Source organism: Microtus oregoni, unplaced genomic scaffold, assembly GCF_018167655.1.
Source record: "Microtus oregoni isolate MIOR12 unplaced genomic scaffold, Mior012 000020F_ref0000438, whole genome shotgun sequence".
Lineage (NCBI taxonomy): Eukaryota > Metazoa > Chordata > Mammalia > Rodentia > Cricetidae > Microtus > Microtus oregoni.
Window position 1 is genome coordinate 6,609,930 of NW_024543079.1, and position 16,688 is coordinate 6,626,617.

The 16,688-nt window shown below is 49.1% G+C and overlaps 1 protein-coding gene across 1 annotated transcript in view; it reads left to right on the forward strand.

The window, feature by feature from the left end:
- Positions 1-16,688, forward strand: part of Jph2 (junctophilin 2) — a 58,648-nt gene that overhangs the window by 1,007 nt on the left and 40,953 nt on the right. The gene's annotated exons all lie outside the window — the stretch shown is intronic.

Consider the following 16,688-nt stretch of genomic DNA (forward strand, 5'->3'; position numbering starts at 1 on the left):
ACAGTGTTTCTCTACATAGCTCTGGCTGCCCTGGAACTCACTTTGTAGATCAGGTTGGCTTCGAAGTCACAGAGAGCTGCCTGCCTCTGCCTCCTGAGTGCTGGGATTAAAACCCTGTGCCACTACAATTGGCTGTATCTATATTCTTCTTGATAAATATGGGACAATAAAAGGGGTTATTGAGAAGATTGGCAGAAATGATTAGTCCAAGGCTGTCAAATAAATATATACTCATCAGACACTTGACACTTTCTAGGTATGTAAACAGTTAGATTTTAGCTTGTGTTTTAGTGGCTCTGGGGACTGGCCTCAACTTGCTATGAAAATTATCTTCATAGGGTATGTCATAAGAGTATATATTCATTCATTTCTCTGTCAGCCCATCCATCCATCCATCCATCATTCCATCCACCAACCTACATATCCAACCACACACTATTAATTCACCCATTCATCTACCCAACTATCTGCCAACTCATCCATCCATCCACTCATCCATCCACCAATGCACACATCTAGCCATCTACCATCCATTCACCCATCGATTCATCCACACATCTAACCACCCACACTACCCATTCACCCATTCACCCATCAATTCAACCAGCAGCTATTCATCTGTCCATCCATCCATCCATCCATCCATCCATCCATCTATCCCACTCACCAATTTACCCATCAGCTAATCCATCTATTCAAAGTGCAGCTATTTACCTGCCCATCCATTCACCCACCCACCCTTCCATCCATCCATCCTTCCATCCATCCATCCACTCACCCACCCACCCATCCGTCCACCCACCCGTCCATTCATTCCATCCATCCATCCATCCATCCATTCACTATATTCTTTCACCCAACACATATTTCTAGACAAACGCTCTACATCCCCAGCCTCATTCAATGCATGTTTCAGTGGGACTTCCTATTTGTCAGTTGTTACACAAATGATTATGTACAAAGAGGACCAAGATACAGACTCTTCCTTCAAAGATATGCAGGCAGACAGGCAAGCATTACACACAAACATGTCAAAGAGTGGTGGTAGAAAATAGTGGCAAGGGGAAGACTTTTCAGGACACCATTCCTGAGCTAGATTTTGGTGGCAGATCTGTGATCTTGAGAGTAGAACTTGGGGATTGTGCCGTAGAGAGGGAACTTAAAGAGGCTCAGGGGGCATAATGGTTAAAAGAAATACAGAGGAGTTTTCCGAGGCAAAAGAGCACTGGGAAATGGCAGTGCAGATACTTTGCTTCACCTGCAGGGTGTGACTTGGACATGTCGCTCACCTGAGCCTTAGCTACGATGGTGCAATCATGACATTGGTATTCAGAATGTGGGCAGTGAACAGATAGCATCAGCTTCTACCCTCAGGCGAAGATGCAAGTTCAGGGCTCGGCAGACCCTCTGTAAGCAACAGAGACTTTTTTTTTTTTTTACACACTCCCCAGGAAAACCTGAAGCATGTTTCTGTGCTTTACTGGTACCATGTTGTAGTCTGGCTACTTGGAAGACTGAGGCAGGAGGGTCATTCATTGTCTAACAGCCTGGCAACATAGTGAGACTCTGACAAGAAAGGAAGGGAGGGAGAGAGAGGGGGAGAAAGCAAGGAAGAGAAGGAATCAGGGATGAGCGAATTATAGAGATCACTCAGCCTGTTTTGCATATAATGTGAAATGAGACTGTTTTACATCAATAATCATGTGAAGAATATCTAAAGAAAAATATTTTCTAACACACGAATAGTAGATGAAAGCCTCCATAAGGCACCTTCATCTTTGCCTATTATTGGCTCATAAAACAGTTACCTGTTAACTCTCAGAAAACAATTATTGACTTCTGAAATCTTTTTTTGTTGAGACAGAATTTTGCTTTGTAGCTCAGTCTGGCTTTGAACTTGTAACCCTCCTGCCTTAGCCCCCAGAGTGCTGGGATTATAGTTATGCACCCCCATGCCCTGCAGCTCCTCTGGTTGGGGTACTCCCATGACACTTTCCTGCTGTGTGGTATGACTCGAAGCTGTGGCTCTTTAGAAAACAATTATACTTGGCATGAGAAACCACTTGAGAGTATTGTAGTTACAATTTATTCCTCTTCTTCGAGACAGATATGGGAAAGGGGCCTTCTGAGTGTGGAGCAAGGAAGGAGGGCCGAGCAGTAGCGGAGCCCTGGGTGAGTTTGCTCAAGCTGAGACACGTTGAGAACACCTTGAGGGGCAGGGTAGGCCCATGCCTGGGTGAGGAACGGCCTTCAACTCTGTCCCTCCAGCTTCACAGAACAGTTCTGTAGAGCTGGATGGAATTGGATTAAACTGAGGACAAATTCTGATGACTTTGAGTCATTCACCAAGCTTCCAACTCAGTGCAGTTTAACTCAGCAGACATTGCTGTTGGGCATGGTACTAGATATCAGATGAATGGCAGAGCAAGTTTCAGTTTTCCCAGCCATGAAATGGACACAGTCCTTGCGTGTGTGTGTGTGTGTGTGTGTGTGTGTGTAGAGTGTCTGTCATCTGTGCACAAAGGTGCACAGCAGGTATGTGCCCAAATACCCCTTCCTATGGCTCTTCTTTCTTTCCAGCGGCTTGGAGATCTGGATGTGGTTCAAAGGGACACACATTGCTGGGGTGAGGTGAGCACAGGATATGGTGGGCTGACCTGCCAACATGTCTAAAGGAGAAAGTCTATTCATTCCTGCAGTCCACGGCACCAGCCACCTGCCATGTATCACACCTAGTGCTAGGGACGGGGACAGGGAGCAGACAAGATCCTCCAGAAGGCCCTGCTTAGTAGAGACAGGAGCGAACCAGGAAAACACCACACACACACACACACACACACACACACATACACACACACTTTCTCAGGTTTACCAATAGAGAAGGAAGAGGGAGGTTGATGAAGTTGCCTCAACTGCAGGTGGGGGAGGACTAGCAAGGAGAGCTTTTCAAGCAGAGTGGAGATGCCAAGGCTGAGGTGGGACCAGACTCAGCATGGCTGAAGAACAGGGAGGCTGAGGCAGGCGTGCAAGTTGAAATGGTGGACATAGGCTAGGTGGCCCGGGTTTGTGGGTCCTGGGTTTGAACTGAGGTGTGTCCTGGAGTTCTTGAAGCCGGATGGACTGAAGGCCAGCCACTCTGCTTTGTCCAGCCTTCTCCTTCCCAGGGAGATGGCTCCACATCCAGGCACCCGGGAAACCTTTTGGGTTCTCTCTCCCAAGCCACACGCAAGGCGTAACCCTCCAAATTTAGATGTGGCTGCTGCTTCGGAAAATGTCTTTAATCAACCTGTCATCAGTCCCCTGAGGGTTTGCTAAGGACTTGCCCCTTGCCCTCTCTTGGGTGGCACCAAGAGGAATGTGGACAAATAAGATGAGGAGCAGGTGGGGGCAAGACAAATGCCAGGTGTGACCCTGCCCCAGTGGATTATTTCCGGGCCTCAGTTTTCTCGTCCAGGAATGAGCCACTCCTAATCTCTCATATGATTTAAAACTATTATCATTGCATTTACTTGGGGGGGGGGTAGTTAGGCATATGTGACCACCACAGCATGTGTAGAGGTCAGAGGACAACTTGTGTGAGTTGGTTTTCTCTCTCCGTGGTGAAGGACCTGGAGACTGAATTCACATTGTCCGGTTCAGAGGCCTTTACCCGCTGAGCCAGCAAGGCTGCCCCCTCCTCTGTGTCCCGTGGGAAAAATGACAGAATCCAGTACATGTTAGCTGCTGTCGTTACTCCTAAGATTGTCAATTCATCCAATAAGCATATATTGTATTTTGCAAAGCAAGCACTACACATTACTGGGAAGTGTAGAAAGGACAGAGTGATCGAGCCAGGAATGTGACAGGAGCCGCTCTTCACAGGAGTCAGTGCTAGGCAGGGCCAGGCGAGGGACTAGAGCCCGAGGCTGAGACTTTAGCACTCAGAAGGACTTTCCGGAGCAAGTGGTGAGCTAAGTCCCGTCGCAGGTTCCCGAGCGGCCTGGACCACTCTTGGTTGAAAGGACAGAGGCCACAAATGCCAGGAGGCCCGAAGTCACTCTTCAGTCTCCACAGAGAGTTGAAGCTTGCATCTTGTCCGGGATATTGAGAAGCTGCCTTGCTGTGCAGTTAGCGGTGACTAAACCAATGCAGACATGAGCTTTCCAGACTGGGGGTGGCGGTGTGTTGGTTTGTTGGTAAATAGATTTATTTAGTAGGTCAGGACCTCCACTTTTCGGGTTGAAAGAATGGTAGGTTTAGAACAGAAATTATTGGAATCTTTCCTGGAGAACAAGAAGAAGCATCATTTCCTGGAAAAAAGTTTAGTTAAGGCTATATATGTATACATGCATGTGCATAAAAATAATGTACAGACACATAAATGTATCCCCGTGTGCTTTTAAAACATCTGTGTTTGTTTGTGTCGTGTGGTAAGAGTGTTTGTTACTGAGGGCCATGGTTTCAAAGGTAGAACGTCACTGTTCTAAAGCAAGTTGCCCAGCACCTTCTTTGAAGGCCCTGCCATTCCCACCTCCACCCAGCCGCCCTCTCTCCCCAGCCTTGCTTTGATGGAAGGTTAAGTTCTTCAGCTCTGGCATGGGAAGGGCTGGGGGTGGGGAAGGCCCCCAGACTGGAGCCTCTTGGTGCCCTCCCCCTGCTATAGCCCTCATTTCTTCCCTGGCCATATAAAGCAAAGCTAAAAATAGCTGCTGATTTAAAGCCCGTGCACATACCCCAGTCCTGGAGAAGTAACTCACTGCCTGACTGCCAGGCTGCTCCCACCAGGAGATCCACAGACTCTATGAAGGACCCTTTGGGACCCTGGATCTCCCTTTTCTTTTCCTCCTCTTCCTCCTTCTTCTCTTCCTCTTCTTTCTCTTCTTCCTCCTCCCCCTTCTCTTTCTCCTCCTTCTCCTCTTCTTCCTCCTCCTCCTCTTCTTCCTTCTTCTCTTCCTCCTCTTCTCCTCCCCCTTCTCTTTCTCCTACCTCTCCTCCTCTTCTTCCTCCTCTTCCCCCTTCTCTCCTTTCTCCATCCCTTCCCTGTCTTTGCTTTGGAGACAGAGTCTCACTTTGAAGTCCTCTGCCTCCCAAGTGCTGATTGCAGACGAAAGCCACCCACCGGGCTGGGAGCCTTGCTTTCTGAAACTCTTGACCCCCGGGGCCACTGCCTGGCCTCAGAGGTCCATAAACACCCTGCACAGGGAGTGTGTGCACACTCAAGTGGACAACCTGTTCTTTCCCTGGGAGAGGTTTTCTCAGATAACCATCAGATTCGGAAAGTAATCTCATGCACAGATAAACTCAGGGATCAAAGTGTGTAGCAGAACCAGGAACATGTCTGTAACGCCTGACTCAGGAGGAAGAGGCAGGAGGATCAGGATTTCAAGGTTATCCTTGGCTATATAGCTAGTTATAGGCCTGGGCTACATGAGGCCCTATCTCAAATAAGCAAACAAAGTATACAGTGGAAAGATGTGGCCCAAGGTTCATTGTTTTCCATAAAACCGACAATAATATTAGTGGGCAATTTTTCAGTGCTTGCCATGTGCCAGATACTGTCCTGGGCACTAGACATGGCTGTGTTACTTTATGGGAAGTATTGTTATTACTGCATTTTGCAGACAAGACTTCTGGTTAATGAGAAGTAGAGATGGGGCTTGATCATAGCAAGTAAGAATGAGACATTCAGGCCAGTGTGATGAAGTGGGTAAAGGTGCTTTTTTTCCAAATCTACTGGCCTGGCTTTGATCCTCTGAGCTTACATGGTGGGAGGAGAGAACTGACTCCTGCAAGCTGTTCTCTGTCCTCTGTGTGCATGCTGTGGTGTGCACATAAAATAAATAAATAAAACACAACGTATTTTAAAGAATGAAGTGTCATTAAAAACATTTTGTTTGTTCGTTCATTTGTTTGTTTGTTTGTTTGAGTCAGGTGTTGCATTGGCTGTCCTGGAACTTGTTCCGTAGACCAGGCTGGCCTCACACTCACAGAGATCCTCCTGACTCTGCCTTCCGAGTGCTGGGATTAAAGGCATGCGCCGCCACTGCTTGACATTAAAAAGCATTTTAATAGATGATAGACAGCGACACATAAGTAGGCAGGACCAGTGACACTGACTCACGGGCCCCGAGCAAACTCTGTATCTCGGTGACCACAGCAGCTCATAGAAGAAGCTTAAGGCAGAAACCCTCTCCTCTGGTATGCAGTTTCAGAGGAGTTCAGTCCATCGTGGCAGGGGAGGTGTGACCGAGTTCACACTGGTGGGAACATGTGGCTGACCAGGAAGCAGAGGGAAAGAGCTTCAGCGCTCTCTGGCTTTCTCCTTTCTTCTTTTATCCCCAAAGCTCCCAGCCTACGGGAAGCTGCCATCTACATTCAGGGTGGACATCCCCATTCAGTTAACTCTCTGGAAATGCTCTGACAACACACACCCAGAGATGAGCCTCAGTCTCGTGGGGGGATTCTAAACCTAGTCAAAACGTCAGTGAGGCTTAACCATCCTCAGCTCCTTCAAAATCTTTGGTCTATGCATGTGTGTACATGGATAGTGTGTGTGTGTGTGTGTGTGTGTGTGTGTGTGTGTGTGTACGTGTTTGTGTGTGCATGTGTATGTGCACTTATGGAGGTCATAGATGATAGTGGATATCTTCCTCTGTCACTGTCCATCTTGCTTTTTGAGACAGTCTGTATCTGAACTCAGAGCTCCCGCTTCTGCAAGACCAGCTAGGGTTGCAGGCATGTGCTTCCATGCCTGGCTTTTTGGGGCTGGAGATCCCGATTCAGAATCTTGTATCTTAGCAATTTAAGCACCTTCCTATCCTCTTCAGAATCATGTACAGATTTCCAAATGCTTGCAGCATTCCCTATGTACCTGCAAGGTCAAATGCTTGTGATGTTCCACCGTGACCATAGAATGACTGCAGGCTCCCCATATCACTGTGTAGCAAGCTCTATGCTAAGAGCCTTCCCTGCATCAGTTAGGGATTTAGGCATCTTGTTAGCCTGTGCCTTTGGAACTGCTAGGATTACAGCGTCACAGTCAGATTCGTGTTTGCACTGCAGTTCTCTACCTGCGCACATCGACAAAAATGGAGAAGGGAACCCCACACTCTATATCATTCCTCTTTCTCTGCGGCATGTGGCGGCTTTCTTATTTTACCTTGTTGGGTCATTTGGCGATGCTCTGGCTTATGTAAAGTTCTCAGATGGTTTGTCATGTGCTCTTATTGTTATTATTATTACCACACTCTGAAAAGATAAGGCTGCCGCATATGTCTTTGCCAACTGAATCCTGAGCCCAAGCTCCTGCACTCAGGACCCAGTTTGCTCTCGTTTATTTAGCTTCTTTTCTTGCTCGGGGTTAGTGACTTAAACTCATTTAGTCCAGTGGATTCTGAACATGCAGGCTCAACGCATCTGCTGGAGCAGAGGACTGAGCAGGACGAGATGTCACGTTTTCTGAGCCTGAAGCATGCGCTTTCGCGAGTTAAGCTTCCTTGTTTATCCATTTCTGCCCCAAAGGAATATTTCTGCCTTGTTATTGTCTATATTCCTGACAATGCCAACCTGCTTTTGCTATGGTAGCTTTACAACAAGGCTTTTTAAAAACTCTTTCTTTTAAGGTAGAGTCTCACCATGTAGCCCCAGCTGTCAGGGAAGTCTACATGGAGCCCGAGCTATTAGCGTCCCACATGCCGGATCGCAGGTGTGTGCCGCTGTACATAGCCTATGGCGAGCCTCCAAATTACAGGAAATCTTCCAACCTTCCTAGCCAGTATTCTGCTGTTGCAGGTCATTTATTCATTCATTGAAAAATCAGCCTTTGTTTCTTAAAACCAAAGGCAGCTGGGTTTCCACTGGCAATGTGTTAGATTTACCGGTCAGCTGGAGTCAACAGACTTTCTGGTAACATTGAGTTTCTAATCCATGGACATGGTATATATCCCCATATTTCAGTTTCACCCAGAAGTACTTTGAACCCTTCAGTGCCCACAGTTTGGGGAAATGTTATGCCTATACATTCATCTTATAAAGGCGTCATTGAGGCTTTTTTTTAAATTTACTGAGGGGGACACACACACATGTCACCATGTACGTGTGAGGTACAACTCAGAGTCAGTTCCCTCCTCCACCATGTGGGTCTCAAGGACTGAATGTAGCTTGTCAGACTTGAATGGAAGTTCCCTAAGCTGCTGAGTTCTTTTGCTGGCCCTGTATTTCTTCTCTTTCTTTTTTTTTGGGGGGGGGGTCACTGTAAATGGCACCTTAAATTTTAGTTTTTCCAATCATTCGGTGCTAGTTTATGGAAATATAATTATTTTCTTTTTAAAAAGATTTTATTTTGTTAATTATGTATAGGTACACACCTATACCACAATGCCAGTATGTGGGCATGGGCAAGAGCACAGGTTCCTGAAGACGCCAGAGGCACTGGAGCCTTTAAAACCGGAGTTACAGACGGTTGTGAGCTGCCAGACGTGGGTGTTGGGGACTGAACTCTGGGCCTCTGGAAGGACAACCTGTGCTGTTACCTGCTGAGCTAGTTCTCCAGCCCCTTTTCATGTTGACCTTGAATCTTCTTACCTCGGTCAACAAATCTCTCTTTTTGCTTTTCAGATTTACAAGCAGGGCCTTTAATTTGAAAATCTCTTGATTGCTATTGAAAACAAAGTGTAACGGTTCTAAGAGACTCTGGTGGAGACACAGTGCTTAGGCTCTCGGGAGCAGGGGGCTTAGTGAATCTACATGGCTGTTTGGACTCCAGCTAGGCCACTTGCTAACAGTGTGGAAATCAAGCAACCTCTCCGAGCTCCTGTTTCTCTTTTCCCACCACGAGTGTTAGCATTTCTCTGAACACATGGCTGAGCCAATGAAATGAGATGATAAATATCGGACCCTCAGCGTAACGCCCGGCTCACCGGAAATTGCCAGAACTTAGCCTTTCCTTCTTGTGGTTCCCTCCATATCCCCCAGAGTGAATTAATTTGCTTAGCTTCAATCATAGCTCTTCTTGCCTTCGGGACAATGTTTTTGAACACAAGAACCAGCCTTTGACGTTGGAAGTCTTAGATGGTGACTAAGGTGGTGACTGGCTCAGGGTGACTGCCCTGTGACCTGCCAGTGTAGACGGGGCCCTCACCAGGTGTGACTCCACTTCATATGTAGAATCAGCATAATTTAACCTCGTCTCAAGAGTCTCATGTCAGAGTTCACAGCCAGGGATCAGTGTGACAGTGGGCTAAGTTGCTGTCTGAGCAGCTTAGTATGAACTGGGTGTGATCTGGGTCCTCCGGGCAGGAGAGAGCCCCCTCTAAGAGATGAGAAAGCGGATGCAATCTTTCCTCTCAGTGCCTTGCTTCCGTGACTCATGTATCCGACTGGCCCGGCCTCAGCAGATGTGCCCTGTCCAAGGCAGGCCTTGGGGATTCGCTCGGCTTGCTGACTTCCAGGGGTTGCTAATTCTGTGCCCCCAGCAGCTGTTCCCCAGACCAGCTCTGCTCTGCCGCACCCTTGTAAGGAATGTCCAGTCTCATTTTCTGAGGACTCCTGCTGAGTGTGGGGTGAGGGGGGGCAGGGTGCTTCCTACCATCGGCCAGAGGGCTGTGTTTGTTCCTTCCTACCCCCCACTCCTCTAGCCAGGGTCATAGAGTAGGAAGGCAGTGAGGACTGTTCTCCCTCCCGTCTGTAACTTCTACTTCCTACATAAGGGACATTTGCTGAGGGCTGAGAGCCCAGGTGTGGGTGGGGGAACAATTTGCATTAGCGCCTCCTAGGCTCTCCCTGTCAGCAGTGCTGAGCGTCTAGGGCCTGAGGGAGCCTGACCCCATGCTAACTGACCACTGCGGGAGACACATGAGTGGAAGGAGGGACAGGTCTGAGGGGCATGCCGCCACAGGACACGCTGTTTGGAAGGCGCAGCGTTCCTGCTGTTGGTTTGCAGTTAAGGTGGAATCCTTCCCGACCCTTCTTCACCTACCAGCTACGTGTAACTTCCCTCAGCGGCCGGGCGGATGAACAGTGCAGCTCCTTGATAGGACATTTATAGAAGGACATGGTGTCCCTGTAATGTTCCTGTCAGGAAAGCAATGACGAAGGGGCATTTTGTGCAGGGTCATGTAGGCCATTGTAAGAATTCGGCTTTTGCTCTTAGAAAAATGCAGACAATGAAATTGACGGGCTGGTGAGTTCAGTGGCTGGGTTCCACTGTCAGCATCATAAGAATAAGAAAACAGACTTTTTTCCTTATTCCGTTTTCCATATTTATTTTGTGGGTGTGCATGCACTGTGGTGCATGTGTGGAGGTCTGAGGACAGATCGTCGGGGTCACTTCTCTCCTGCCGTGTGGGGCCCAGCGACTGGACTCAGGACATCAGTCTTGGCAGGAAGCAGCTTTACCCCGAGCTGTCTTGCGGCCTTCCAAAGCTGAAGAGTGACAGGATTTGATTTGGTTTCGTGGGATGTCTTTAGGTGAAGGCCACCTGGGGTCAGGGCAGTGTCGGGCCCATTTTAATGCGGTTGGAATTAATGGTACAGGTGAGAAGGACAGAGGCTTGGACCACACGGCCGAGGTGGTGACATGTGGCACTGTGTGTGCGTGTGGGGGGGGACGACAGGCAGGGTTTTTGAGGATACAGCGTCTAGGAGGAACAAGAGAGGCAGAGATGATGTTCCAGGGTTTGTGTGAACCACAGAGAAACAGCCATGAGTGAGGTGAGGGTCAGGGGCTGAGGTTCTGGCACATGGACGAGAGATGCCTGCCAGACATTCTCAGAGGTTGTCTCTGAACCCAGAGCCTCTCCTGTGGGCCCCCTCCCTCATGCAACCCAGCCTTCTCTAGTCTACAGTCCTCAGTGTTGCCGGCAACCCTCACTGTGTCGAGGTGACCCAGGCCTGGCCCAGGGGCTTCCACCCAGACCACGGGCCCTGTGCTGTCAGCACCCAGCCGGTGTTGCCCAGTTAATCCTCGGCTTCTTGTGCGAGCTGTGGGGTGTCATCTGGGGCAGCAGCACTGCTTGCGGGGGTGGCAGAGCTCTGGAGGCTAAGGAGACTTGGCATCTGTGACTGCAACCTGACCCTGCTGCTGGGAGCTGTCACAAAAGCTGCCAGCTCTTCTACTCCGGGCTCTCTGTTGGTGATCCCAGGAAACTAGAGACTGTGGGGCTTTGATGGATGTGGCATTTGGAAACCAAGGAAGGGACTGTGGTACCAGCTTCGCAGGTGAGGCAGAGGGCAAGGCCTCAGAATTGTTCTGGGGGAAACACCCACACTGACCAGACGCTCAGCTCAGCAAGGGACTATTGAATGAAATGCACGAGCCGTGGACACAGTATACAGAGGTCAACATCCACCGTGTACACTCAAAGGCATGATGCTAAGAGTGCCGAAGCCATCGGCAAGCATTCCCTGCGTGCTTACCCTAATCTGTCCATTCTAAGGGACACGAGCTGTGCCTGAGTGGTGAACTGTGAACCCTTTGCTCCTCCTCTCGTGGGCAAGCAAATGGTCAGGAAAGACCTGTGTTGCTAACAGCTATCTCTCTTGGGAAGCAGCAGATTCTGTCCATATTGCTCATTTGTTTGGGTATTTTGCAATGAGTATATGGGCTCCCTCTGTAACACACAGAAGGTGTGTCTGTGTAGACATGGTAGGATATAGGAGGCTGCTTGTTGGTTCCCAGGCACCCGGCTAGCTTAGACTCAAAATAGTCACACAGAGGGGGCTGGAGAGATGGCTCAGTGGTTAAGAGCATTGCCTGCTCTTCCAAAGGTCCTGAGTTCAATTCCCGGCAACCACATGGTGGCTCACAACCATCTGGAATGAGGTCTGATGCCCTCTTCTGGCCTGCAGACATACACACAGACAGAATATTGTATACATAATAAATAAATAAATAAATATTTTAAAAAAATAGTCACACAGAAACTGTATTAATTAAATCACTGCTTGGCCCATTAGCTCTAGCTTCTTATTGGCTAACTTTATATTAATTTTTTTACTTTTTTTTTACTTTTAAATTAATTTAACCAATTTCTATTAATCTGTGTTTCGCTACGTGGCTGTGGCTTACCGGGTAAAGTTCCCAATGTCTATCTCCGGCAGCTCCATGGCTTCTCCCGACTCCACCCTTCTTTCTCCCAGCATTTCGTCCAGTCCCCCCACCCCAGCTCTGTTCCCCTATAGCTCTGCTATAGGCCCAAAGCAGTTTCTTTATTCATTAATGGCAATCACAGCACACAGAGGAAAATTCCACATCAGAAAGACATCTCCAAGGTGCAAAAAGATGTTGGGGAATTTATTAGTTACTTTTCTCTCACGGTGGCAAAACACCTGATAGAAGCAACTTAAGGGAGGGTTTTTTTTGGGGGGGGGGACCTCACAGTTTGAGAGGGAATAGTCCATCGTGGTGGAGATGGCCCGGAAGCTGGAGTGGCTTGACTGGTGGCAGTGGGAGTTTGTCAGGTGCAGGTGACTTGTTCACATCTTGACAAATCAAGTAGTAGGGGATAAGAAGGAAGCAGGGGTTGCAGAAGCCATGCCTATCTCAAGCAACCGACATCCACTGGCTGAGTCCCCACACCTAAGACAGCGCTGCCAGCTGGGGGCTGGAAGGCTTGGGATGGGGCATGTGGTCAAGAGGGACACTGAGATAATCTGATAGGGGGAAAGGAAGGAGCTTATTAGAAAAGATATTAATGCTACGGACAGACAGGCAACAGCCTGGCAGGGACCTCTGAGCATCAGAGACAGAGAGCTCGGAAGGGAGGAAGTCCAGGCACACATGGCAGAAATGGGAGTCTCTTATCCCTTTGTGAGGATGGGGGGGGGGCGGTATCACAACAAGCCCAACACCCAGACTCTCTGACTCCCAGGCAGGAGGCAGGGAAGGGGATGAGGAACGGCTTGTGTGGCCACCAACACCCTCTTTGATGTGAGTAGCTCACTTCTCTGGTGAGAGCCACTGATATCAGGAAGTCTGTTCCCTAGGGACCAACAGACCCTGTCTCAGCAAGGTGCACGTCTGTATCCTCAAGAGGCAAGGGAAGGGTTACTTCAGGCGCTGTGGCTGAACCACACCCGGATTCAAACACTGCATCGTTACAGGGACCAGGTGTTCAAACCCGTGGATCTGTAGAAGCCTCTGAGACTTAAACCTAACACATTTCCCAGAATCTAGACTCAGGATCCCAAACGTCCCCTCCTTGTTTCCTCCTGTTCTGTGTCACCCAGCTTTCTAAAGCCAACAGGACAGGAGAGAGCTAAGCAGGAGATCTGGTTTTCTAGTCTCAGCTGAGCTACTGCCTGACTGGTGTGGCCTTGGGCACGTTGCTCATTGTTAGATCTTTTCTGAGATTACCCCTCTGCAAGGAGAACTTACTTACATGCTTGTTTGTTTTTGAGACAGGGTTTCTCTGTGTAGCCCTGGCTGTCCTGGAACTCATTCTGTAGACCATGCTGGCCTCTAACGTGGAGATCTCCTGCCTCTGCCTCCCAAGTGCTGGGATTAAAGGTGTGCACCACCATGCCCAGTGGCCACACTTATCCTTAAAGGCAGATTGATTCCATACAACACTAACTTACCGGTGACATACAGATGTGGCAAAGGACACAGTGAGGCCCTGTTATATCAGTATCATGACTAATGAACAATGCCAGCGGTGGACATGGGATGGGGCAGAGGTGGCCAGGTAGATTGCGTCCTTAGTCAAGATGACCGGCTCTCCAAGTTCTGCTCCAGTCAGGACTTTTAGAGACTCTTATGTCCACCAAGTTGTCTGTAGCTATGTGGGTGGCAATGTTTGTAGAAACCATGCACCCAAGATCACATATTAAATATGGGCACTGAGCCAGCTTTTACTGGCTTGGGAGAGCCCCTGGGCATGGTTTTAGGAAATTTTCAAAGTAACTGTTCAACCCTGGGTAGCTTGAGCACCCATGGAGGGAGTATTTACACCTTAGCAACTGACAAACGGCGCAAATCAAAGTGTGTTTGCTTTTCCTAAAGAGTTGGCTCACAAGCATATCAAACTCAGTGCCCTTGTCACCCAGAGTTAGGGTCACCAACCCTCTCGGCTTGCTTGGAACTGTCTTGGTGTTAGCAGGGCATGTCACCTCTGAGGGATCCTTCTGTCTCAGTCATTTTCTCTCTCAGTTACTGTCCTCGTGGCTATGAGAAAACACCCGGGAGACAACCTGAGGATGGAAGGTTTGCTTTGGCTCATGGTCTCAGAGGGTTCCACGATCATAGTGGACAAGGCATGGTGGAGTTCAGAGTGGCGGAGACTCCTAACTTCTCAGTGGGTCGTGAAGCAGAGAGTAGGAACTAGGGAGCCTGGTATAAGCTCCAAGCCCTGAACCTAGTGACATACAGCTGCCAGCTGGGCTTTACCCACATCCTAATGGCTCCCCGCTCCCCAACAGCATCACATTGGGGACCAAATGCCCCAAGCACAAGCCTTCAGGGGGACACTATAGATTCAAATTGTGTATTTTCTGTGGAGTAAGGGCAGTTCACATTTGTTGAGAGGTGGAATCAGACTCTCAGGAGCCCTGAGAAGGTCTATTACCGTTTTGATAAGAGACTCAGAATTTTGTCTAAGGCCACTTGCCCTTCAATCCGCTTGGCAATGTCTGCTGTGTGTTTTCTGTATGTAGTCACTGTGCTGGGCATGTATGAGGACATGCAGATGTGGCCTTGCCTGTAAGAACATGGGTTCTAAGTAGATCTGAGTTCGACAGTGGCTGTGTTCAAGAGTGAAAAGCAACCTAAAGGGAAAGTAGAGGACGTGGGGGTCTAGTGACTGGAGGTCCCCAGAAAATGTAGCATGTGCAGGCATCAGAATGAAGAAGAGGAGCTAACCAGACAAGGGACCCGTGCTGTGTCTGGCAGAGGGGACAGCGAGAGCAGAGACCTAGGGGTGGGAAAGGGGCACAAGCTTTCCTATGTGAAACCGCGGGGAGGCAGAAAACCCAAGCTGGCCTCCATCTCTTCCTGGGTTCTCTCTGTCCTTCCTGGCTCTGGCTCATCTTTACAGTTAATCCTTTCTGGGCCAGCATTTCTGAGCAAAGACTCTGACCTGCCAAAAAGCTGGCCTTTGCGGGATAGGGGTAGCTCAGTGCTAGAGCACGTGACTAGCAACACACGACCTGGGTTCCATCCCCAGCACAGGGGGCAAAAAGAGCTAGCGTTCAAGGGACACTTCCTGCCCACCAGCCCCTACAGAGTACTCCCTGGGTGCCATCCCTGCCAGGGGCCTCCTACATGCCTCCTCTAACTCTAACCTTCAGTCAACTGCCTTCCCCACTCTACAGCTCTCTAGACCACTGCTGTGTCTGCCATATAGTGTGTGTGTGTGTGTGTGTGTGTGTGTGTGTGTGCGTGTGTATGTGTGTGCGTGTGTGTGACCAGTTGAATCCCAGGCCGGAAGGCTATGGTCCATCCCTGATACTGGAGTCCACACTCTCATGGACAGAGACAATGTCTATTTCGGTCACTGCTGGATCTCTGGCACCTGGAATAATGAATACACGGCCCTGTACAAGTACTCAGGGGGGTCAGTGAGGCAAGTCTCATCACTTCTACTTCACAGAGGGACAGAAACGGGCTCTGCAGGCTTAAGTAACTAAGGTGGGTTTCAGAACCACTCAGGTCAGGGCTAAGGCTGGAATCCATACTATTCCTAACTAAATGAGAAGAGCAACTGCAGGAGAGGGTGATGAGCAGGCTCCGTCTGCCTGGGAGACACACACCACGGTTATGGCCGTGACCATATTTCCCAGGTTGCCCATCATTCCCAGGATTCGTACTGCTGAATCTAGAGCTTACAGTGCCTCTTTCTTCCTGGTTGGAGAAAAAAGTGGGATGTGGGTCCTGTTCCTAAGACAACCTAACAGCATGGTCAGGAAAACAGAGTTGTATATCAGCTGCTTGCCAATGGGCTCTTTGGACCTGGGAACTGTGCAAGATGCTGGGTGCATAGTGGGAATGAGCTTGACGCTGCTCCTTTCTGCCTAGAAGCTGGAGCCCTACAGGGGAGGAAAGGCTTACAGGGAACCAATCACCATGTTTATTTCCCAGCACTCGGGGAGAGCCTTGAGAAGGCGATGAGGGTGTCTTGGGTGACATTTGAGGAAGGGGTTCCAGAATTCTCCCTGGATGATTTCACATGTAAGCTCGAGTTTGAAATGTCAAAGATGGACATGGGAGAGGGAGGAGAAGAGCAAGCCAAGAAAGAACAAATGGCTGTAACCTCAGCAATTTGGAGGCTGAGGCAGGAGAATTGCCACAAGTTTGAAGTTGTATAGTGAGCTCCAATACAGCTTAGGCTATAGTGCAAGAGTCTGTCCCCCCCCCCCCCCAAAAAAAAACAGAAGAAGCCTGGAGAGTTGGCGGTTAAGTGCACTGGTTGCTTTTCCAGAGGACTAGTGTTTGATTCTTAGTCCCCATGCGGTGGCTCACAGTCCTCTGTAACTCCAGCCCTGGTGGGGGGTTTGATGCCCTCTTCTGGCCTCTGTGGGCACAGCATGCACATGGCGCACAGCATACATGTAGGCAATAAAACTCATATGCACAAAACATAAATACCCACCCCCAATATTGCTGGGCATGGTAGCACATGCCTTTAACCTCAGCATTTGGGAGGTGGGTCTCTGTGAGTTCAAAGCCACCCTGGTCTGTATAGTAAGACCTTATAGCAAACACCGACAGCAAC